The 26,563-nt window shown below is 46.1% G+C and overlaps 1 protein-coding gene across 1 annotated transcript in view; it reads right to left on the bottom strand.

Moving 5' to 3' along the window:
- Positions 1 to 26,563, bottom strand: part of IMMP2L (inner mitochondrial membrane peptidase subunit 2) — a gene marked incomplete at its 3' end in the record, with an annotated part of 1,518,208 nt that overhangs the window by 1,299,007 nt on the left and 192,638 nt on the right. The gene's annotated exons all lie outside the window — the stretch shown is intronic.

Raw genomic sequence — 26,563 nt, 5'->3', positions numbered from 1 at the left:
CCGGCATGCACAGAGGGGGGCCCATGGCAGGGAAGTATGTGTGTGAGAAAAGGCCTTCCAAACCTGTTGTATGTATATTAAAAAAACAAAGTAGTGAAGATGTGGCATATGTGCTCACAGTGGTAATACACTGGTATAATTTGTACCAGGTAGGAAGGGCTGGTGTGATGGTTATATGGGATGCCGGAAGGGGCGTGAGGAGAGTGAAAAAGGGAATGAAGAGAGGAGGGTAAAAGAGGGGGGAAAAGGGAGGAAATGAGGAGGGAGGGGAAAAAGGAGCAGGGGGGAGGAAAGGGGAGAGGAAGAGGGGAGGGGGGGGAGAGCGCCCAGAAACCAAGACATAGTAGGGAGAAACCGTGTGTGATAGAAAGTGGTGTGCAGGGTGAAAAAGGTGAGAAATAGATGTGTGTAAGTCTAGGGGAAATGAGTGTGGGAAAGGGGGGGAGGGGGTTGTGAAAGGGAAGAGTGGAACAAACCCAGTGACTAACCTGACAGGATCCTCCGCAGCCGGCAGCAAATGAGGGACCCTAACGTCATACAGCGGGTGAAGGCAGATCGAACAGAGCCGAAGCTTCTGTGATCTTGTAATGGAGAGGCATGCTAGAGGCGGGCCTCCCCGCCCCGCAGATGTAACGGCACGCAATGGCGTGGGTACGTCAGTGATAGCACTGACGCCCAGCGCTAGAGGTGCGGCATGACGTCGATGTACAGGTGGACCCGCTCGTCCCGATCAGAGGGGAGGGGCGGGGACAGCATGGAGGGGGGGCGGAAACGAACCCTCCCTCCTCGTACATCGCAGCTCCCGGGAAAAGACTGTTGACACCAACTGGTAAAGGGGCCACTCTGTCATAAAAAATAAAATCATAAATTAATATTGAAAAAGATTCTAAATTGACATAAATGGTGCACACTGTAGCAACAAAGGATGTTGATAATAATAACAGTAACAACGATATAAACAGCAAGCAAAAAAGAGGGGGGGGCCACCAAGATTACATTGTCAGCCGGGGGGAGAACCAGATCATTGATGGGCACAGTGGGTGTTTTCCACCCTGAATATAGAAGCAAAAAAGGGTAATGGTCTGGTTTCCTCCAGAGCACTCCTCCATCCCTAAATATATATATCAACACAAAGAAATTGGCCCGCGGGACTTTGAATGAGGTACGTGCTCAGTGGCTGGAAATGAATATCATGCACAATATATGAATAAAATTGATTTTATTACATAATGTCTAAAAATGACAACATATGCTCAATGGCACATATAATAGCTCAATGGCTTAAAATATATAAGACATGTAACATGAGTAATGCAATAGGATGTATTAACATTATAAGTTGACACCTTGGTGTGGCCTCTTGAATTAATGGCAGAAATGTTGTAGTAGGATGACATTGCAGTAGAGTATATATTATTTGTGATCTGACGCGTTTCGGGAGCAGTCTCCCTTCTTCAGAGATCAATATAATCAGAATGTCACTACAAAGAAACAATGTTGTTACAGGGTGCAATAAGGATAAATTAAAATATGAAAAAAGGTTTAGACCAAAATGATAAGAGCTGTGGGAGTGCTGTATACTCACCGATCAAAAAGGCTCAAATGGCAAAGGTGGACTCCTATAGGACAGCGGTGCGTCATGTCTGACCCGGGAGCTGAAGGGTCCCAGAGTGCCGGCATGCACAGAGGGGGGCCCATGGCAGGGAAGTATGTGTGTGAGAAAAGGCCTTCCAAACCTGTTGTATGTATATTAAAAAAACAAAGTAGTGAAGATGTGGCATATGTGCTCACAGTGGTAATACACTGGTATAATTTGTACCAGGTAGGAAGGGCTGGTGTGATGGTTATATGGGATGCCGGAAGGGGCGTGAGGAGAGTGAAAAAGGGAATGAAGAGAGGAGGGTAAAAGAGGGGGGAAAGGGAGGAAATGGGGAGGGAGGGGAAAAAGGAGCAGGGGGGAGGAAAGGAGAGAGGAAGAGGGGAGGGGGGGGAGAGCGCCCAGAAACCAAGACATAGTAGGGAGAAACCGTGTGTGATAGAAAGTGGTGTGCAGGGTGAAAAAGGTGAGAAATAGATGTGTGTAAGTCTAGGGGAAATGAGTGTGGGAAAGGGGGGGAGGGGGTTGTGAAAGGGAAGAGTGGAACAAACCCAGTGACTAACCTGACAGGATCCTCCGCAGCCGGCAGCAAATGAGGGACCCTAACGTCATACAGCGGGTGAAGGCAGATCGAACAGAGCCGAAGCTTCTGTGATCTTGTAATGGAGAGGCATGCTAGAGGCGGGCCTCCCCGCCCCGCAGAATCCTGTCAGGTTAGTCACTGGGTTTGTTCCACTCTTCCCTTTCACAACCCCCTCCCCCCCTTTCCCACACTCATTTCCCCTAGACTTACACACATCTATTTCTCACCTTTTTCACCCTGCACACCACTTCTATCACACACGGTTTCTCCCTACTATGTCTTGGTTTCTGGGCGCTCTCCCCCCCCTCCCCTCTTCCTCTCCCCTTTCCTCCCCCCTGCTCCTTTTTCCCCTCCCTCCTCATTTCCTCCCTTTCCCCCCTCTTTTACCCTCCTCTCTTCATTCCCTTTTTCACTCTCCTCACGCCCCTTCCGGCATCCCATATAACCATCACACCAGCCCTTCCTACCTGGTACAAATTATACCAGTGTATTACCACTGTGAGCACATATGCCACATCTTCACTACTTTGTTTTTTTAATATACATACAACAGGTTTGGAAGGCCTTTTCTCACACACATACTTCCCTGCCATGGGCCCCCCTCTGTGCATGCCGGCACTCTGGGACCCTTCAGCTCCCGGGTCAGACATGACGCACCGCTGTCCTATAGGAGTCCACCTTTGCCATTTGAGCCTTTTTGATCGGTGAGTATACAGCACTCCCACAGCTCTTATCATTTTGGTCTAAACCTTTTTTCATATTTTAATTTATCCTTATTGCACCCTGTAACAACATTGTTTCTTTGTAGTGACATTCTGATTATATTGATCTCTGAAGAAGGGAGACTGCTCCCGAAACGCGTCAGATCACAAATAATATATACTCTACTGCAATGTCATCCTACTACAACATTTCTGCCATTAATTCAAGAGGCCACACCAAGGTGTCAACTTATAATGTTAATACATCCTATTGCATTACTCATGTTACATGTCTTATATATTTTAAGCCATTGAGCTATTATATGTGCCATTGAGCATATGTTGTCATTTTTAGACATTATGTAATAAAATCAATTTTATTCATATATTGTGCATGATATTCATTTCCAGCCACTGAGCACGTACCTCATTCAAAGTCCCGCGGGCCAATTTCTTTGTGTTGATATATATATTTAGGGATGGAGGAGTGCTCTGGAGGAAACCAGACCATTACCCTTTTTTGCTTCTATATTCAGGGTGGAAAACACCCACTGTGCCCATCAATGATCTGGTTCTCCCCCCGGCTGACAATGTAATCTTGGTGGCCCCCCCCTCTTTTTTGCTTGCTGTTTATATCGTTGTTACTGTTATTATTATCAACATCCTTTGTTGCTACAGTGTGCACCATTTATGTCAATTTAGAATCTTTTTCAATATTAATTTATGATTTTATTTTTTATGACAGAGTGGCCCCTTTACCAGTCGGTGTCAACAGTCTTTTCCCGGGAGCTGCGATGTACGAGGAGGGAGGGTTCGTTTCCGCCCCCCCTCCATGCTGTCCCCGCCCCTCCCCTCTGATCGGGACGAGCGGGTCCACCTGTACATCGACGTCATGCCGCACCTCTAGCGCTGGGCGTCAGTGCTATCACTGACGTACCCACGCCATTGCGTGCCGTTACATCTGCGGGGCGGGGAGGCCCGCCTCTAGCATGCCTCTCCATTACAAGATCACAGAAGCTTCGGCTCTGTTCGATCTGCCTTCACCCGCTGTATGACGTTAGGGTCCCTCATTTGCTGCCGGCTGCGGAGGATCCTGTCAGGTTAGTCACTGGGTTTGTTCCACTCTTCCCTTTCACAACCCCCTCCCCCCCTTTCCCACACTCATTTCCCCTAGACTTACACACATCTATTTCTCACCTTTTTCACCCTGCACACCACTTTCTATCACACACGGTTTCTCCCTACTATGTCTTGGTTTCTGGGCGCTCTCCCCCCCCTCCCCTCTTCCTCTCCCCTTTCCTCCCCCCTGCTCCTTTTTCCCCTCCCTCCTCATTTCCTCCCTTTCCCCCCTCTTTTACCCTCCTCTCTTCATTCCCTTTTTCACTCTCCTCACGCCCCTTCCGGCATCCCATATAACCATCACACCAGCCCTTCCTACCTGGTACAAATTATACCAGTGTATTACCACTGTGAGCACATATGCCACATCTTCACTACTTTGTTTTTTTAATATACATACAACAGGTTTGGAAGGCCTTTTCTCACACACATACTTCCCTGCCATGGGCCCCCCTCTGTGCATGCCGGCACTCTGGGACCCTTCAGCTCCCGGGTCAGACATGACGCACCGCTGTCCTATAGGAGTCCACCTTTGCCATTTGAGCCTTTTTGATCGGTGAGTATACAGCACTCCCACAGCTCTTACCATTTTGGTCTAAACCTTTTTTCATATTTTAATTTATCCTTATTGCACCCTGTAACAACATTGTTTCTTTGTAGTGACATTCTGATTATATTGATCTCTGAAGAAGGGAGACTGCTCCCGAAACGCGTCAGATCACAAATAATATATACTCTACTGCAATGTCATCCTACTACAACATTTCTGCCATTAATTCAAGAGGCCACACCAAGGTGTCAACTTATAATGTTAATACATCCTATTGCATTACTCATGTTACATGTCTTATATATTTTAAGCCATTGAGCTATTATATGTGCCATTGAGCATATGTTGTCATTTTTAGACATTATGTAATAAAATCAATTTTATTCATATATTGTGCATGATATTCATTTCCAGCCACTGAGCACGTACCTCATTCAAAGTCCCGCGGGCCAATTTCTTTGTGTTCCTAGATTTCTAAGTTCTGGTTCTCGTCCACTCCCCTTCGTCAAAAAGTGGGAAGACTACCTTGCCACCCCACCAGACCAAAGCACCCGGAAAACAAACGTTTGCTCTCCGCCTCTAAAAATGCTCTTGCAACATTTTGGCCCAAGAAAATGTCTACAAAGTGCTTTCACGCTGGTACATAACCCCTGATCATATTTCGAAATGAGTTCCTGCAGCCTCCCTAATGTGTTTTAGGGGGTTTAGGGAACGCAGCACTCTTTTCCATGTATTGTGGTCATGCGCTGTTTTTTGGACCTGCATACACACCTCGACCTCTACATACTCGAGGACTCTCACAAGTTTCTAGGGGTCTGGGACCTCTGTCTATGCTAAAATGCCCACGTAAACATAGATTAAACTTTCCTTTTAATTGTATGCCACCAGCTGCTGTCCTTTAGCAATGTGATTGCTGGCCCAAGTGGGACTACCCTTAAACCCCCATCACCACCTATGTCCATATCAGGCAAGCACCCCCCCCCCCGATCAGATTTATCCTTCCTTATTATCTGACTTCTTCTTCATCACTTATTATCTCTTCCTGCTCTCCCCTTTCCCCCTGACTTTACTTTACAGAATGTTTATACTTTCCTCCCCCACCAGCTTAGTAGAGGTGCACAAGATTGGTAACACCTAGCATTCCTTACTGGATTCACCAATACTTTCACCTCTCTGCTCCAGTTTAGAGACTTTCACTAACATATGACCTGTATATCACAATTGTGATATAATACTTTGCAATATCATGCTTTGGTATATTTCTTCACTGACCACACCTCAGAGCACCCTGTTGCTTTCTGTGTCTTACTTATGTTTTCCTACGCAATAGTCTGTATAAAATGTCTAAAAAAATCAATAAATACTTTAACAAACAAAACAAATGGGAGATATGAGCTATGATCAAGCATATCATTATAAGGGCTGTGTGCACCTGCACACACAGCCTGCCAAACTTCTGCAAGACCTGGACACTGGATTGGAGATTTCTTTCCTTCCACTGCTCTTAGAAATCTCCAAATCTTTGAAAACCAATCCTGGAATACCGAAATCAGGAGAAAACAGTAAAAATAGTTATTTTTTCCGCTGATAATTGACATTATGGAGTCCCGCAATTTGCATATGTGCAAACCCTGTGTGCTTTTTACAACTATTTTCACAGTATTTACACACACATATACACACATTTGTAACAGATGAAAGTGAACCCAATGTCGTTTAGAATTTTAGTGAACACAAGCCTGTGAAAATGTCTCCAGTGTGCTAAAATGTGTCCTCAAAAACCTGGGGAGATCAAATATTAATATTATGCTGAAAGTTACACAAACCAGTTTTTTTCTCTTGAGCATCACAATGTAGCAGCAAAAACAGGAATAAAGCTTTTCTAAAGTGAAGCGCAAATAAACATAGAAAAGTGACAGCAGAAAAATAAACCAAGTGTTCCACTGAGTCTGCCCATTTATTTTTTGTGTTTTTTTTTTTTATATACATGTTTTGTATATTCATTTCAGGTTTTTACCATTCCCCTATGTAATATAAAAGTTGCACTTTTTTCATTTGCTTTTAAACAGGAGACTTTGACAGTTATATTTTAAAGTAAAAATTTGGTGCTGCGCAAAATATGTAAACATCATAAAATACATTTAAAGCCCCTAGCATCTGAGAAAGAGATGAACAATAGGCTAGATACATTACAAAAGTTAAAAGGTATAAAAGGTACAGAAAAGAGAAATAAAAAAATATCAAGCCAAATACATTTTCCTTTAGTTTTGGATAAAGTTAGAACCCCCTCTTAGAGTTTTAGGGTTCATGCATACAAAATATTTATAGACATTTTTCATGGCTAGCATAAATCTAGGTGATCCTGCCAGTCTCTTTAATTACTTTTCTAAACACCAAGCACGGAAGTAGATCCATGGTAGTGTGGTAAATTTTGCATAAAAAATCTTTCCCTGATAGAGATACAGGCATGCAATGCATAGGTAGGTGCCTGTGTCTTATGTGCAATTTTACAGACACACCAACAGACACACCACCACTCTTTTAGAGAAGGACATATACCGTATTTTTCGACGTATAAGACAACTTTTTACCCCAGGAAAATCTTCTCAAAAGTCGGGGGTCGTCTTATACGCCGAGTATAATATTTTCAAGGTACCTTCAAGAGAGATGCCCAGGAGATTGGAGCGATGCAGGGACTTTTTCTTCTGTTTCGGGTGCATGTACATTATCAGCGCCGCGTCGCATGTTCAGGAAGTTCTGGATACCGTAGCTGCTCTCTGGCGGCGGAGTGATCTGACTGTCATGCACTCTATTGCTCAGGCGACGGGACTACGGTATGTGAGGTGACTCGCAGGGAGCGGGAGATTTAAAACGAATCCCGATGGCGGCGGGTAGCATGGCACTGGCAGCACACAGTGAGTAGGGACTATATGCATATTGTAATGTCTTAAGTACCGCACTGTAGAATCCTCAAAGTGCTTTATGATGATTAGCATTAGGATTTTCAGTCACACAGCGCACTAACTGTTTCATTACTCTGTCACAGTGTGCTACATGGCTTTTGGGTGCTAACTTTGTTAATTTATAGCTGTACTGAATGATAGACTATAACACAGTTTAGCAATAACAAAATCGGTACCCAAAAGCTATGTGGCAAACTGTGACAGAGCCATGCAGCACCTAGTGTGCTGTTTGAATGGTTATCTCACTTTCTTACAGTACCTTGGAGACATACGAGAGATCTGAGAAAATGTTTTTCAATGGTGTTGCCTTGCTTCGGGAGGGGGGTAGTCTTATATGGCGAGTATATCCCAAAAGCAATATTTTAACTTGAAAAGTAGGGGGGTCGTCTTATACGCCGGAAAATACGGTACTGTATAGGAAAAACGAAATTTTTGACTTACCGTAAAATCCTTTTCTCTTAAGTTCTTTGACGGGCGCAGTTTCTGATGCATATCAGTAGGGTTATGCTGCCCCCTACAGGAGTAGGAGACTAGACAGAAAAAAGTTCTAGCTACGCCTATGGGCAGTCCCGGGGAAGTACACCCTCTCTCAGTTTTGTATCAAAGCAGTGTCAGAGAAGTAATACCAACCCAACTCAAAATAGAGGGCTGGGTACTGCATCCGTCAAGGAACTAATTTTACGGTAAGTCAAAAATCCAGTTTTCTCTATCTTTCATTGATGGACGCAGTCTCTGATGCATATCAGTAGGGACGTCCCAAAGCAGTGCCACAAAATGAGGGGTGGGAACAGCACAAAATTAAGTCCCCAAGGCTAAACATAGCCACCCAGGCAACATAGGACTCATCAGAACAAAAGATGAGGCCCACCTGAAAAAAACATGAAACACCCTCAAGGAAGGCTAAGAAGCCTCAAATCTCTTAAACAGCAGCCTGCAAAACTTTGTGGCCAAAAGAGGCATCTGCAGATGCCAGCACATCCACCATATAAAGTTTTGTGAAGGTATGAAAAGATGACCAGGTAGCTGCCTTGCAAACCTGGACCACAGATAGCTGATGGCAAAAAGCCCAGGAAGCACTAAGCGCCCAAGTAGAATGTGCCTTAACAGAGAAAGGAGGAACCTGACCCTAATTCAATAAGCCTGCACCACTGTCTGTCTGATTCATCTGGAAACAGTCACAGCAGACGCAGGCAGCCCTTTCTTTGGGCCATCCATGAGTACAAAGAGCTAAGCAGACTTCCGAAAAGACTCAGTAGTCTCCGAGTACACCCTGATTGCCCGAACCACATCCAGAGTATGCAGTGCAAATTCCTTAGGATGTTTTGGCTTAGGACACAAAGAGGGTAACACGATGTCCTCATTTAAGTGAAAACTGGAAACCACCTTTGGGAGGAAGGACGGATCCAAAGGAAGGACGGATCCGGACAAAGTACCACTTTAGCCGGGTGAACAACCAGATAGGGAGAAGGACAGGACAACGCCGCCAGTTCTGACACCCTGCGTGCAGAAGTAATAGCCACCAATAAGGCCACCTTCTGGGATAAGGTTAGCAGGGGAATTTCCCAAATACTTGCAAAAGGAGGTTTCTGAAGAACCGACAGCACCAAATTAAAGTCCCAAAATGGTAACGGAGGTCGCACCGGAGGTACCAAGCATCGCACCCCCTGCATGAAGTTACGCACCAAGGAATGGGTGGCTAATGGCCTTTGGAAGAAAATTGCCAAGGCCGAAACCTGACCCTTGATAGTACTCAAGATCAGCTTTTGATCAACTCCCCTTTGAAGAAAGGCCAAAATCCGAGCCACTGAGTAAGCACGAGGAGGAGCCCCAAGAGACTCACACCACGCAATATACGACTTCCACGTACGATGATAAATCTTCCCAGAAGTCGCTTTCTTCGCTTTAAGCAAAGTGGGAATCACTGAAACAGACAATCCCGTCTTCAAAACCTGATTTTCAACAGCCAAACCTTCAAAGCCAGCGACCGTAAAGCAGGATGGATGATTGGCCCCTGAGACAGTAAATGCTCCCTGAGAGAAAGCCTCCAAGGAGCGTCTGCGACTAGCCTGACCAGATCAGCGTACCAAGCTAAGCGAGGCCAGTCCAGAGCCACAAGAATGACCGGAATCCCTTCCACCTCGATCCTGTAAAGAAATCCTGGCAGCAACTTGAGAGGAGGAAAGGCATACATTAGCTGATACTGACCCCATGGACCACCAGCGAGCCTGTGGCATCTGCCAGAGAGTCCCGGGAGCGGGCCACAAACCTCTGCACTTTTCTGTTAATCCGAGATGCCAACAGATCCACATCTGGAGTGCCCCAACGAAGGAACAACTGCTGTAACACCTCCGGATGGAAAGACAATTCCCCTGCATCCAAGGCCTGTCAGCTGAGGTAATCCGCCTGCCAATTTTCCACTCCTGTAATGTGAACAACGGAGAGAGCAAGAGCGTTTGACCCACCGAAGGATGCCTGCCACTTCCAAAGCTGCAAGGACACTTTTGGTGCCCCCTTGGTGATTGACATAAGCCACGGCTGTGGGATTGTTAAGTTGAATGCGCACCGGACAACCCTGCAGGTGCTCGGTCCAGTGGACTAGGCAAAGCCTGATCGCTCTCAGCTCCAGAACATTGATAGGTAACCTGGACTCTTCCAGGGACCACTGTCCCTGAGCAGACAACCTGCGGAGAACCCCTCCCCACCCGGACAGGCCGGCATCCGTGGTGACAATCATCCAATACACAGGGAGGAAGGATTTTCCTAACTTGAGCATCGGGGACCAAAGCCACCATATCAGGGACTCCCTGGTTACCTGGCTCAGCTGAATCTGGTTGTCCAGGGAACTTGGATTCTTGTCCCATTCGAAAAGGATTTCCTTCTAGAGGATCCTCGTGTGGAATTGAGCAAAGGAGACCGCCTCGAAGGACGACACCATCAGTCCCAGAACTCTTATACAGGTCCGAAGGGACGACCATTTGCTGGACAGCAACAGCTGAACTGTGGTCTGGAGTTTTCAAAGTTTTTCCTGGGGAAGAAACACCCTGGCTGAGGACGAGTCCAAAGTCAGGCCCAGATAGTCAAGTCTCATGGAAGCGACCAAGGATGACTTCTGAAGGTTCAGAATCCACCCGAGCTCCTCCAAAGTTCTCATGGTGATCTCCAAATTTATTTTCAGCACCATAGGAGACTCCGCACGTAGAAGCAGACCATCCAGGTAACCCAGGACCGATATCCCCCGCTGCCACAACAGCACCAGGACCGAAGCCAACACTTTTGTGAAAACCCGAGGAGCAGAGGCGAGACCAAAAGGTAATGGCACAAACTGATAGTGATCCTCTCCCACAGCAAAACTGAGAAATCATTGGTGTTCTGCACATATTGGGATGTGAAGGTAGGCATCTTTGATGTCTATGGAGGCCAAAAAATCCCCCTGCTGTAGAGAAGCCACCACCGTTTGAATCGATTCCATGTTGAATTTTTGAACTCGCGCAAAGCAATTCAGTGCCTTCAGGTCCAGGATCGGACGCACCTTGCCTTCCTTCCTGGGGACCGTAAACAGGTTTGAATAAAAACCCTGAAAAACGTTCCACCGAACCGGAACTATTACACCCTGTTGTACCAGGTCCTGAACTGCCCCAAAGAGAGCCTGTAAGCGATCCGGGGACAGTCGCACATTGGAAGGGAAAAACCTTACTGGTGGTACGGATCGAAACTCGATCTTGTAACCGGACCGTATGACCTCCTGAACCCATTTGTCTTGTGGTGGTCTTGTCCTCTGGTCCGGAGAAACTAGATTTTTGTTTTCCAGACCAGGTTAGTTTGGAACCACCTGAGGGAGTCTTGAAGGGCTTTGCCATATTGACTGACCCTGAGGGATGAAAAAATCTTCTTGTGTGCTGAGAAGGAGGGACCCCGTCTGCAATGAGGGTCCTTACCCTTGTCAGCCTGTGGGAGGGAGGTACTCTTACCCCCTGGAGACTTTTTATAATGTCATTCAGAGTAGCCCCAAACAGGCGATCACCTTGAAAAGGTAGATCAGTCAAGGCCTTCTTTGATGTCTGATCCGCAGTCCAGCACTTCAGCCAAAGTATACGCCGGAGGACCACTGCCGAAACCGACAGTCGACCCAATATGGGAGCAGTATCCAGCACGTCATCGCAATCAAATTGCAGCCCCAGCATCAGCTGGTCCAACAGCTCCACAAAGGCAGGGGGGAGTTGTTTCCCCTCCAGGTCCAGGCATAGCAACTTAGCCCATTCAGTCAAGGTTTGAGAGACAAGGGTAACCATAAACACCGGTCTTAGAGCAGCCCCCACCAGGGAGTACATATTGTGGGCCACAGACTGCACCTTTCTGTCCGCCGAATCCTTAAAGGATGGGGAATCCTCCACTGGGATTATGATAGCTTTATTCAGTCTTGAAACCGGAGGGTCCACAGCCCAAATTTATATAAGGGACTCCTCAAAAGAGTAGCGTCTAGCATCCGCTTAGGCACCCCAGGGGAATGCTCTGGGTGGTCCCATTCTTTTTAGAGCATGGCGTCAAAATACAGAGGCAAGGCAGAGGCAAGGCAAAATACAGAGGCTTTTTCGCTCTGAATGGCTCGTGAGTGCAAAACGTAACCTGCGCCGCAGTCGCAGCTGCGTCCTCCATTTTCAGGGTCTCATGCACAGATACAACCAGTACGTCCATCAGCGCCTTATCTTGTGCGGCATTGGAGGTAGAAATGTCATCCTCACTGTCAGAGGAGACAGAGAACGAGGTAGCGGACCCAGCAGGGAGACCCGCGTCTGCGGCGGCTGAGTCAGACTCAGAATCTGAGACATCAGATGAGGAAGGGGTAGGTGGAGGTTGTTTTTTTAGCACCTCGCCCTTTAAAGGCCACCTCCACCCAGGACACAAACTATTCCAGGACCGCCAAAATGGCATCTATAGACAGCTGGGGACACATAATCTGTTGGGTCAATGTTGCACCAGGGGAACCCTTCAGCAAAAGTTGAAAAAAGCTACACAAATTTTTTTTTCTGTAAAAATGTCCCACCGCGCCACAGTGCCCCCCAGAGGTCAGGTAAAGCACACTGGAGACCCCCAGCAGAGAGGGAGACCCAGGTTCACTGTACCAAAGATGCACCAGGAGGCCCAAAATGTCTGCACAGCACGTGTCAGCAGCAATCTCGTTCCAAAAGGGGAGGATATGAAGAGCAGCCCAGGGTATAGGGAGGGGCACCACCCACAAAAAATGCCTCCTGGACTCCCATCCTGATTCCTAGTAAAAAAAGCCAATGCAAAATGGCCGTGCCAGGTGTACCAAGATGGCCGCTGAACTCCTCAGCACATGAGGCTACAAGAAAATGGGGGCCCCGCGTGGCCTGCAGAGCAACTGAGGACCAAGAGCAACCCTCGTGGGGACCCCCCAGACTCCAGAACGGGATCGATTGGAAGGTGGGCCCTGAAGTGACAGGTAGATAAAGGACAATTATACAAAAGTATAAACAAAATCTATAACAGAATAATTGTTTTGTTAGTTTTCCATTTTTATAAGACCATCTAGCACAAAGTACTAGAAATTGTACAATAGTTTCGCAAGTATTTCAACGTACCCATTAATTGTGATAGATTCTCATTTTCAGATTTTGAAGTTGAGCCCCTTAACAGCTACTTAGAGTAGAAGTAAAGGCTAACTATCAAACTGACATTTAATTCTTCCATCCCCCTTTCTCCCCATGGCCCTCATTTTTTTAAAATAAAAAAAATCACATTGTAAAATAAATTTTACTTTTTTAGTAATTTTTCCATGCAGTTACATAACTGTAAAGCTCCACCGACTCTCCTTATAGACCTGATGCTGCAGCTGGTGGGAAGAGACTCTCTCCTCTTATGAAAATGGCTAGCGCAGTGGATTGCAGAGGGTAATGTCACTGCACTAATAAATTCATCCCTGTTGTCAGCCCCCCACATTACAAAGAGAATCCAGAGCTTTGTAGCCACGTACAGTATCTCACAAAAGTGAGTACACCCCTCACATTTTTGTAAATATTTTATTATATCTTTTCATGTGACAACACTGAAGAAATGATACTTTGCTACAATGTAAAGTAGTGAGTGTACAGCTTGTATAACAGTATAAATTTGCTGTCCTCTCAAAATAACCCAACACGCAGTCATTAATGTCTAAACCGCTGGCAACAAAAGTGGGCCCAAAGTGTCAATATTTTGTGTGGCCACCATTATTTTCCAGCACTGCCTTAACCCTCTTGGGCATGGAGTTCACCAGAGCTTCACAGGTTGCCACTGGAGTCCTCTTCCACTCCTCCGTGACAACATCACGGAGCTGATGGATGTTAGAGACCTTGCGCTCCTCCACCTTCCTTTTGAGGATGCCCCACAGATGCTCAATAGGGTTTAGGTCCGGAGACATTCTTGGCCAGTCCATCACCTTTACCCTCAGCTTCTTTAGCAAGGAAGTGGTCATCTTGGAAGTGTGGTTGGGGTCGTTATGTTGGAATACTGCCCTGTAGCCCAGTCTCCAAAGGGAGGGGATCATGCTCTGCTTCAGTATGTCACAGTACATGTTGGCATTCATGTTTCTCTCAATGAACTGTAGCTCCCCAGTGCTGGCAGCACTCATGCAGCCCCAGACCATGACACTCCCACCACCATGCTTGACTGTAGGCAAGATACACTTGTCTTTGTACTCCTCACCCGGTTGCCACCACACATGCTTGACACCATCTGAAATAAATACGTTTATCTTGGTCTCATCAGACCACAGGACATGGTTCTAGTAATCCATATCCTTAGCCTGCTTGTCCACAGCAAACTGTTTGCAGGCTTTCTTCATCATCATCATCATCATCATCATCATCATTAGAGGAGACTTCCTTCTGGGATGACTTCCAAGTAGACCAATTTGATGCAGTGTGCGGTGTATGGTCTGAGCACTGACAAGCTGACCCCCCACCCCTTCAACCTGCTGGCAGTACTTATATGTCTATTTCCTAAAGACAACCTCTGGATATGACACGGAGCACCTGCACTCAGCTTCTTTGATTCTGAGTGGAACCTGTCCTGTTAAACCGCTAAACGGTCTTGGCAACCATGCTGCAGCTCAGTTTCAGGGTCTTGGCAATCTCCTTATAGCCTAGGCCATCTTTATGTAGAGCAACAATTCCATGGTGCCATGTTGAACTTCCAATGACCAGTATGAGAGAGTGAGAGCGATAAAATCAAAGCGATAACATCAAATTTAACACACCTGCTCCCCATTCCCACCTGAGACCTTGTAACACTAACGAGTCACATGACACTGGGGAGGGAAAATGGCTAGTTGGGCCCAATTTGGACATTTTCACTTAGGAGTGTACTCAATTTTGTTGCCAGCAGTTTGGACATTATTAGCTGTGTGTTGAGTTATTTTGAGGGACAACAAGCTGTACACTCACTACTTTGCATTGTAGCAAAGTGTAATTTCTTCAGTGTTATCACATGAAAAGATAATAAATAAAATATTTACAAAAATGAGAAGGGTGTACTCACTTTTGTGAGATACTGTAGCTGCATAGGAAAAAACTTTGAAAAGGTATTCACAAAATGTATTTTTGCAAAAAGGTATGTAGGGCCATGGGGAGAAAAGGAGCGGGGAATATTTAAAGCAGAACCAAACTCTGCAAAAATGTACCTCTCCTCCAGTGATCAGACATCTGCATGGTCCCTTGCTGGCACTTGCTGGATGCCAAGTCTTCAGCAATCTTGATTGGCGCGTGTGGGATAACTAAAGTCCTGTGCATGGAAAGAAGTTCAGTCCAGCACCTAGACACTGTGCTAAGAATGTAAACAGAGCTGGACATGAACATGTAAGTAAACATTCTATAGAAGAATGTGAACAGGTAGGTAAGTTTTTTCATTTGCAAAATAGACATGACAAATAAATAGCCTGCCTGCTCCAATTTTTTCATATGTTCACTTTAGTTCTACTTTAAATGTCAGTTTGTTAGTTAGCCTTTCCTGCTGTTTAATCGTACAGATTCAGCTTTGCAAATGTTTCTTTAGATGACTAAGCTTTCCACTAGTTCAACAGAAATCCTTAAATTATAGTGGCAACCAATGATAAATGAACTGCAAACAAAAAGCAAGACTCAAGTTAGGCTTACAACAGGGCAGAGGTAGGCAGCCTCAGCACTCCAGCTGTGGTAAAGCTACAAATCTCATCATGCCTCTGGGAGTCTAAATTGTCTTGCAATACGTCATAGGACTTGTTCTACAACAGCTGGAGTGTCGAAGCTGCCTATCCCTGCAATATGGGTTCAAGGAATTGTAATGTTAGAGATACTCTTTAGGTTGTGAGAAGTGTAACAATGAGGAAAATCTGCCAGGAAAAGCAGACAATAATAAGAGCAGAAATTACATTTCAGAAGACATTTAGTATGCAGTGTACAGAATAACTCCATTGTTGCCATGACTACAAAGTAACAGTTACATTTTTTTGCAGTTTAAAAAAAAAAAAACCTTATAGCAGCAGATTTAAAAGAAATGCAATTTTTAACATTAAGTTACAAAGTTGACTTATGTAGCAATTTTTGACAAATCTGTTTCAACAATACATTGACAATAAATGTAATCTAGTGCTTCTGGGGGTAAGTTTTAGCATCTAGGGATGGATGGGGAGGATTTTTATTGCTTATTTTTTTTTTTTTTTTTTTATGAACCTGACCATATCCAGCCCCCACATAAACCAACAGATCACTTCTGGTAGTGATCCATTTCTCGCCATAATCAAGCAAACAATAAATCATTATAGCAATAGGGAAAGAGGAGGCAGAATCAGCTCTACACTAGCCACCAGCCGAAAAGGAAATGAATGACCAAAAGCAGGCCAGCTGAGGAGTGAGCAAAACAGCAAAAACAAACACTAACTGTCCACATAAACATTTCTAATACCTCTGTAATGACTGTGTTAGGGTGCTGGTGGTAACCTGGCGACAGAGATAGGCCCCGATGTCCGCTAGAGGGCGGAGCTTGGACGGAACCCCCCAAGGTAAGTGACACAGGCTAGCCTGAGGTGCGGAGTCTAAGTATCCACCGGTTTTCGCCAGAGCCTCTAGTGGTGAGGATGGAGTTCGCTGCGTGTGGATACCAGGTCGCGGTCCTCAGGGTCGCCCCACCAGGGGTGAACCGATCAAGGTCCGAAGGCGGGTAAACAGACAAGGGAGATCCGAGAGAATGGTCAAACAAGCCGGGGTCAGGACGGGCAGCAGACGAGCGGAGTCAGGAACAAGCCAAAAGGTCAACAGGAAATCAGCAGCAAACAGGTCACAGGTTCAGGAACAACGGCAGGAGCTGAAGACAAGACAGCACTGAACCTGTGTGCTGATCCAGCTTAAATAGAGCTCTTTCTAGATGAGAGGGGTGGAGCCGGAATAGCCTGTGAGTCTTAACTCATCCACTGCCAGAGCCTTCCTGACAGGTTCCTAACATTGCCCCCCCCTTAAGGGCAACCTCCGGGTGCCCAACAAGCTCCTTTTTTGTGGATGAGCACGAAAAAATGCTTGGATTAGGTCCGCAGCATGGACGTTCCGTTCAGGCTCCCAGGAGTTCTCTTCCGGACCATAACCCTTCCATTTGATGAGAAACTGTAGCTGGTTGCCTCTCTTTCGACAGTCCACCACAGCCTCAACCTCATACTCCACATCTCCATCCACGAACACAGGTTCTGGGGTACCTGAACTTCTACCAGGGAAGTTATCGGGGATCACGGGCTTCAGTAAGGAAACATGAAATATGGGATGGATCCGAAGGGTATCGGGTAGGGATAGTTCATAGGACACATCATTGAGTTTCCTTTTAACTGGAAATGGACCAATAAATCTGGGAGCCAGTTTCTTGGATGGACAAGCTAGGCGGAGATTAGCCGTGGAAAGCCAGACCCGATCGTCAGGTTGAAGAATCAACTCTCCCTTCTTTCTCTTGTCAAAGATCCTTTTGGACGCAGTTTGGGCCTTGGCTAAGGTCTCCCGCAGAAGGTTATTATTCCGGGAAAAGAAGTTGACAGTGTCTTGGACTGCAGGAACTCCGGATTCACATGGAATATCTGGTAAGAAGGAGGGATGAAATCCATAATTAGCGAAGAAGGGAGATTGGCCAGTAACAGAGTGCTTGGAATTGTTGTAGGAGAATTCTGCAAATGGTAACAGGGCTACCCAGTCGTCCTGGACAAAGGTGGTAAAGCACCGCAGGTACTGCTCCAGGGTTTGGTTTGTCCTCTCAGTTTGTCCGTTGGTCTGTGGGTGGTAGGCTGAGGACATAGACAGCTTGATCTTTAACAGTTTACATAAAGCCTTCCAGAAGCGGGACGTAAATTGTACCCCTCTGTCAGAGATGATGTTCCTGGGAATCCCATGGAGTCTTATGATCTCCCTAATGAAGATCTCTGCAGTTTCCCTTGCAGTGGGAGTACCCTTGAGGGGCAAAAAATGGGCCATTTTAGAGAGTCGATCTACCACCACAAAAATGGCAGAGCACCCTGCAGAAGGTGGAAGTTCCACGATAAAATCCATGGCAATTGTTTGCCAGGGCCGATCAGGGATGGGAAGAGGTCTGAGAAGGCCCCATGCCTTACTTCTGGCGGTTTTACACCGGGAACAGGTGGTACAGGAGAGTACTTAACTCCTGCAGCTCTCTTCCATGTCAGGCCACCAAAAAGAACGCTGCAGGAGGTCAAGGGTCCTATGGACGCCAAAATGACCGGCCAGAGGGTGATCATGACAGGCAGCCAGAATTGCTGTTCTGACCTCTTCCGGGACGAAGATCTTGTCTTTAACCCATAACAAGCCATTTTTGTGCACCAGGGGTATTCCAGGTGGACCAGGAATGTGGGCAGAGGCTTGCTCAAGACGGGCCTTCAGATTTGTGAATAAAAGTAGGAAGTTCTTTTCGGATAGGATGGTGTCAGGTACTGAGGTTTCCTTCGGGCTATCAAACATCCGGGACAGGGCATCCGGTTTAACATTTTTAGACCCAGGCCGATAGGTGATATGGAATGAAAACCTTGAAAAAAAAAGTGCCCACCGTGCCTGACGGGGTCTCAAACGTTTTGCAGATCTCAGATACTCAAGGTTTTTGTGATCCGTAAAAATAAGAATAGGGTGTACAGCCCCCTCAAGCAAATACCGCCACTCTTCAAGTGCGGCTTTGATCGCCAGAAGTTCCCGGTCCCCAACATCATAATTCCTCTCTGCAGAGGAGAGTTTCCGGGAAAAGAAGGCTATTGGGTGTATCAAGTCCTTGGTTCCCTGTCTTTGGGAGAGGACTGCCCCGACAGCAACTTCAGAAGCGTCAACCTCGAGGAGGTAGGGTAAGGTGAGATCCGGCTGACTCAACACAGGGGCTGACGTGAAGAGCTTCTTAAGGACCAAGAAGGCGGACTGGGCTTCGGGGGTCCATTGAAAGCGAACACTCTTCTTGGTGAGCTGAGTAATGGGAGTGATGATATGAGAGAAACCCTTAATGAACTTTCTATAGAAGTTGGCAAAGCCAACGAATCGCTGCACTCCCTTTTTGTCAGATGGAGGTGGCCAATCCAGGATGGCAGAGACTTTCTGGGGATCCATCTCTATACCCTCTGTAGAAATTATTAACCCCAGAAACGGGATGCTGCTCCGCTCGAATTCACACTTCTCGGCCTTAACATAGAGACCATGCTGACGGAGGCGGCCGAGGACATTTCGAACATGCTCGCGATGTTGCTCCAGGGATGTAGAGAAGATTAGGATATCATCTAGGTAAACTATGACAAAGATATCCAGCCAATCCCGGAAAATATCGTTCACAAAGTGTTGGAACGTAGCTGGGGCGTTGCAGAGGCCAAAAGGCATCACAAGATATTCGAAATGCCCGAACCTGGTAAGAAAAGCTGTCTTCCACTCATCGCCTTCTCTAATACGGACTAAGTTGTAGGCCCCGCGGAGATCCAGCTTAGTGAACAGGACAGCAGATCTGAGCCGCTGAAAGAGCTCGGGAACCAGAGGGAGAGGGTAGCGGTTCTTAATGGTAACTTTATTCAAGTCTCAGTAATCGATACAAGGTCGAAGGGAGTGATCCTTCTTTTCTACAAAAAAGATACCTGCCCCTGCCGGAGAGGTGGAAGGACGGATAAACCCCTTCTTCAGACTTTCGTCCACATAGTCCTTTAAAACGTCCAGCTCACGTTCAGATAGTGGGTAAATTCGGCCAAATGGGATCTCGGCTCCCGGGAGCAAGTCGATGGGGCAATCATATGAACGGTGAGGAGGTAAGGTCTCAGCTCCCCGCTTACTGAAAACATCCAGGAAGTCGTGATATGCCTTGGGTACAACAGAACATAAATCAGGCTCAGATTCGAGACAGAACAGAGTTTGGGGGGACTTGGATGGAGCGGGTAGACAGGAGTTCCTGCAGTAAGGAGACGGGAACTGGACGGCTCCTGTGATCCAGTTGATTTGCGGGTTGTGTGCCTGCAACCATGGCAATCCCAGGATAATGGGAAATAAGGGAGATGCGATGACATCCAAACGTATCAATTCCTTATGGCCAGATGGAGAGACCATTGGAACAGGAAGGGTTTCTTGGGTCACGGGTCCAGACTTGATGTGGGAGCCATCGGCCAGGAAGATAGTGAGGTCCTGGGTCTTGGTCTGGAGAGGTATGCCTTGCTGCCCCGCAAAGGAACGGTCAATGAAACAACTGCAGGCTCCCGAGTCAATGATTGCTGTAACCTGGACGGGTCCTTCTGGGAGTTGCAAAGACACAGGAAAACCTAAGTGGGAGGTGGAGGTAACTGATGCCACACAACTGGAGGGCGAGACTGGCAAAGACTTATGGTGTTTTGCTGCGCAAGAGCGCACATAATGGCCAGCTTCTCCGCAATACAGGCAAAGATTACCCAGCTGGCGGCGACGTCTCTCCTCCGGAGACAAGACAGGCCGCATGACCCCAAGTTGCGTGGTTTCAGGGGCATCAGGCATGGCTCCGGCGGGAGCAGGGCTGGGAGAGACTGCCCCAGCGGAAGGGAAGTGTACAGGAGGTGCTACTCGTGGCAACATCCAGGCTGGCCGAAACTGCTGCGTTGATCGTTCCGCCCGGCGTTCTCGGAGCCGACGGTCGATTTGAATGGCCTGGGAGATCAAATTTTCTAGTGCGTCGGGGATGCCCACCCGGGCCAATTCGTCCTTCAGTGCTTCGGACAAGCCTAGACGGAACTGGTACCGGAGTGCAGCCTCGTTCCAGGAAGTGTCGGAACTCAGGCGACGGAAGTCCGTGACATAGTCTTCTGCGGGTCTGCGCCCCTGCTGGAGAACGTGTAGCGCAGCTTCTGCGGTGGAAGATCGCTGTGGATCGTCATAGAGTTGGGCCATAGCCTCAAAAAATGACAATAGAGAGTTCAAATGGGGGCTACTCTCTTCAAGGAGCCGATGGGCCCAGGACTGGGGTCCGCATAGTAGCAATAAAATAACAAACCCCACCTTGGTGGCCTCCAGGGAGAAGGTCCGGGGTTGCAAGGAGAAGTAGAGCTGGCAGGCATTGCGAAACGCTCGGAATTTACCCCGATCTCCGGAATATTTTTCAGGGGTAGGGACCCGAGGTTCCGGAGGCAGCATCACTACTGTGGGGCTGGAGGCCGGTGCTGCGGTTGCGGCAGCGGAGGAGGGAGCAGATGGCACAGTGGAATCTGCCGTGAGGGTTACAGAGCGTAATCGTCCCTCTAACAGTGTATAGCCATCCTGAAGCGTCCTCACGGCTTGAGACAGGGCTGCTAGGTGTTGGCCGATCTCCTCTAACGGTGAAGCCTCTCTTGCAGGTTCCGACATGGCTGTCTTGTACTGTTAGGGTGCTGGTGGTAACCTGGCGACAGAGATAGGCCCCGATGTCCGCTAGAGGGCGGAGCTTGGACGGAACCCCCCAAGGTAAGTGACACAGGCTAGCCTGAGGTGCGGAGTCTAAGTATCCACCGGTTTTCGCCAGAGCCTCTAGTGGTGAGGATGGAGTTCGCTGCGTGTGGATACCAGGTCGCGGTCCTCAGGGTCGCCCCACCAGGGGTGAACCGATCAAGGTCCGAAGGCGGGTAAACAGACAAGGGAGATCCGAGAGAATGGTCAAACAAGCCGGGGTCAGGACGGGCAGCAGACGAGCGGAGTCAGGAACAAGCCAAAAGGTCAACAGGAAATCAGCAGCAAACAGGTCACAGGTTCAGGAACAACGGCAGGAGCTGAAGACAAGACAGCACTGAACCTGTGTGCTGATCCAGCTTAAATAGAGCTCTTTCTAGATGAGAGGGGTGGAGCCGGAATAGCCTGTGAGTCTTAACTCATCCACTGCCAGAGCCTTCCTGACAGGTTCCTAACAGACTGGCAGAAGAGGACAGGCGCCACTCAGTAACAAACAAAGTTTATTGCACAAAAGACATAGCACACTTACAAGGAAGTTAGGTTCGGGCTTCTCTTGATAGCTTCTCTACCCCTGTATGGCATGGCGCTTCTTCCTGTCAGCCGGGCCAGCAGCCGGGAGATGACACCGCTGGAATGGAACCCCCCCCCCTTTTTTTAATATTTTTATATTGTTTTACAGAATACAGTGCTATGGAATTAGCTTATAGTAATTTCACTTTCATTCTCATTGTTACTCTATAGGCTTTATGTTAATTATGATGTATGCTCCTAGTATCGGCATAATAGTATGGCATTAGAACTCCCTCTTTGCCCCGCCTTTGTATTGTGATTAGCGTAGCGAGCCCATATATGACCGCATCTTGTTGGTCTTTGGAAACGTCTGAGGAAGGAGCGCTGTACGCATGCTCTGAAGCGCGTTACGTCATCACAAGCCGACGAGCGGTTCACCGCCGTCTGTGGTCTGATCCTGCTCCCCCATTGGATTCCATTCTAGCGGAGTCATCTCCCGGCTGCTGGTCCGGCTGACCGGAAGAAGCGCCATGCCATACAGGGGTAGAGAAGCTATCAGGAGAAGCCGGAACCTAACTTCCATGTAAGTGTGCTATGTGTTTTGTGCAATAAACTTTGTTTGTTACTGAGTGGCGCCTGTCCTCTTCTGTTTTTATATGTGCCAGCGGGATTTCGGCTTTTGCCTGCCTACAGCGCTGCCCTCGGAATCAACATCGGAACTTTGCTACATTTGGAGTTTATGTACCTCTCTCCATCTTATCCACATCCCAGTACGGGTCCCACTTGTCTGCACAAGCGCCCACCACATCTCTTTCTTTGTTCCTGTAATAACTGACGGCATTCCTAATAGCCAAAGCTTACATTAGCTGAGGCCCAAACATCCACCTATTAAAATATAGAAACTGAATGAACAGAAGATCAGGTGGTGGCACTGCCAATCTGAGACACGGATGCTTGATTTAAAAAACATCAAATTGATCTGGTAGAGTTTGCCCTGATGGGAAAAGAGAGACCAAGAAAATGTGGAACAAAAAGCAAGCTGTACCTAACAAAGTCAGTATGTGATATAGTTGTAAGATAAAAATGAACAGCTCTAACCACATCCAAACATTGAGGAAAATGTTCTTAGGATGTACGGAGGTGAGAAAAAAGGGATGCAAGAACATTGTCCTGGTTAAGGTAAAAAGAAGATCTTCTCTCAGCCCCTCAGTCATCCCCACAACAATCTTCTGTTGAATGGCTGGGAGGCATTCAACTTCCTACTCTGTCCAGCCAGCAGGCAAATACCCTTAACGCACCTTGTGCAGAATCAGAAATAATCAAAACAATTACAGTAAATCTCTCAAAACTTCTACAGCCCCTGGTCCTGATGGATACTCTACCACTCATTACAAAAAATGTCTAATAGCGCCACACTTAACTAAGCTGACTAATAACTAATTATATTTTACAAGAGAATCATTTTCCAAAGGAAATGCTTTTAGCAAGTATGTCATTATTACCAAAACCCCACAAAGATCACACTTTCCCACAGTTCCTAATAATGACCTGAAAAATGTTGGACATCTGCAGGTGGACAGACTGGCGGCAGTTATCACATCCCTGGTCCACTGAGACCAAATAGGTTTTATCACAGGAAAGCAGATTACAGATAACATTCGCCTTCTCACCAATGTAATACAGGATGCCAGTCTACATTCTCGACCAGTTTGTATAATTAGCCTTGACATACATAAGGCGTTTGACAGTGTCAGTTGGTCCTATTTAAATTGTCTGTTACCTAAATTTGGCATCTCTGATACATGTGTACATGGATTTAAGGCCCTATACCATGCCCCCAAACTAGAATTAAGCTCCCAGGCAGCAACTCTGACTTCTTCCCCTTGGGAAGGGACACTAGCTGACTTCTTCCCCTTGGGAAGGGACACTAGACAGAGGTGCACCTTTTTGTCACTATTATTTGCTCTTGCGATTGAACCCCTAGTTTGTGCCATCAGAAATAACAGGAATATTAAAGGCCCTAAAGAATTTAAATTAATTCTATACTCAGATGATGTTCTTGTATTTTTTACCAGAACCCCTTATCTCCCTACCCAATCTTTTAAGTGAACTAAAAACTCCAGGATCTCTCAGGTCTGGGAGTAAATTTAGCTAAATGCTCAGCCATGCTTAATAATCTTCCCTAGGGGTTAACAGCTTCTTTGCAGGAGCGATTATCATTTACCTGGTGCACCCAGTCTTTTCGTTATTTAGGTATACATATTACACCATCATATAAATTTATGTATCAAACCTATTATCCATCACTTTTTGCACATATGAAAACCTTAATAAAACTCTGGTCATCACAACATACTGTATAGCCTTTCTTGGTAGAATGTGTGCAGTTAAAATGACAATATTACCCAAATTGCTATTTTATTTCCAAGCTTTACCAGTATAAATCCCCAAATATAATCTATATTCCATTCAAAGAGAAATCAAACAATATGTTTGGAATGGTAAAAGACCAAGATGCATAGTCCTCAACCACAGGGCGACCTTGGCCTCCCTTATTTTTTGGTATTATTTTCCGGCTGCAAGATTTTCACAACTTGCTGGTTTACTGCAGATGATAACCTCCTATGGCTATCTTTTGAATTGTATTCTATGTTTCCCTATCACTTACAGGGCCTCCTGGGGACCAAGTCTGTCTCCCTCTGTGAGATCCACAATCTTAATAAGGTGGTAGCTCACGGATACCAATTATGGTTACACCATGAGGACACCTTTAAAATGACCTCCCCCATTCCACCACTGGCCTCATTTCTGGGGGACCCTTGCTTCAACCCAGCCTTTGAAGATAGGAGTCCTTTGGCACTATGGCTAAATTATACCCTTACAAATTTGAGATATATTTGAAATATATTTTGAAGCTGCAAATTTTTACAAACTTTGTGGCACCAAACTACTACAAGGGTTTCACAATTAACGGGTAGAATGATAACTCTTACACCTCAAAAATGCCTTATGTTCTTCACTATACTTGATATTCCTACCCCTTGTAGTAGATTGCTGCACACTTTTTTTAGATCCATCCAATGGATGATTGCCTATAATTGGCATTCTTCTTCCCTCCATGGACACAAGTGTCAACGAGAATGGAAATGATCAAACTATCTGAATGTATTTATCACACGCTTAATGACACTATGCACATATTTGTAAAAAAAATGGTCATATTGGGATTTTTCTTTAATCCACATAATATAACAGATTTATATGCTCAACACCTCCCTAAACTTAGTCATTTATTAATTTACTTCCCTTTCACGTTGGTTTCTCCTCTTATATGCATATTTGACCTTCTGTTACGGCACCTCATTATGGTAACAGTTTTTTTTATCCAGTCCTTCTAGGTGCCTTATATATACAAATTTCTATCTTGTTGTATTCTAAAATGTTATCAATATCTAAATACATATTTTGTAATATTACTGTACAAATCTTCTTTTCTATATAAATGTACTTGTTATGGACCTTCCTAATAAAATTGTTTGTAAACAAAAAAAGGTAAAGGTAGAGCTACGTTGCTCGCCCAGGAGCCTGTAGGGGCAAGCGTGTGCCACCGGAGGCGCGCTCCCGCCCCTGCTCGTTCACAGGGATCCCCCTGCGTGTGACCGGCGGCTCCGATGTCTGCCGACCACTCGCTATCTCCCGCAGGAGAGGGAGAAAGGCAGAAGGCTGATGTAAACATTTATTCTCCCTGATGTAAGTACAGAGACTATACGATCCTGCTAATTAGGATCGCATGTCTCTGTGGTTACATCACAAGCCACACCCCCATAGTTAGAATCACGCCCCTAGTGATACATTTAACCCACTGATCACCAATAAAGTTAACCCCTTCCCTGCCAGTGTCATTTTTACAGTAACACTGCATATTTATAGCACTGATTACTGTAGTAATGTCACTGGTACCCCCAAAAGTGTCAAAATGTCAGTCAGGGGTCCGATCTGTCCGCCACAATGTTGCAGTCCCGCAAAAAAAAAAAAAAATCGCAGATCGCCGCCATTACTAGTTTAAAAAAAAAAAACAATAAAAATGACATAAATCTTTCCCTTAGTTAGTAAACGCAATAACTTTTGCGCAAACCAATCAAAATACGCTTATTGTGATTTTTTTTTACCAAAAATATGTAGCAGAAAGCAAATTGCCTAAAATGTTAAAAAATTTTGATTTTTACATTTTTTTTGAGAATTTCATATAAAAAAATGTGAAAAATATTGTTATTTTTTCAAAATTGTCGCTCTTTTTTTGTTTATAGCGCAAAAAATAAAAATCGCACAGGTGATCAAATACCACCAAAAGAAAGCTCTGTTTGTGAGAAAAAAAGGACTACAATTTAATTTGGGTACAGGGCCTGGTCTTTGAGCAGTCAAATCCTCCGGGGCTTAAGTGGTTAATAAGACAAGGCCAGCAACTTAGTGACATGCCATTCAAAGGTGATGGTAGTTAGGAAGCATCTTTGTGGGTAAGAGTCCACAGGGGAATATCCCTAATAAGTTCAAAAGGCGGCATTTGAAGTGCTAACAAAACCAGGATAAGATGCTGCAGAGTCACTGGAGGGTGTCCAGGCCG

This window comes from Pelophylax lessonae, assembly GCF_965119305.1.
Source record: "Pelophylax lessonae genome assembly, chromosome: 4".
In the NCBI taxonomy this organism is placed as follows: Eukaryota; Metazoa; Chordata; class Amphibia; order Anura; family Ranidae; genus Pelophylax; species Pelophylax lessonae.
This window is presented reverse-complemented; position numbering and strand designations above follow the sequence as displayed.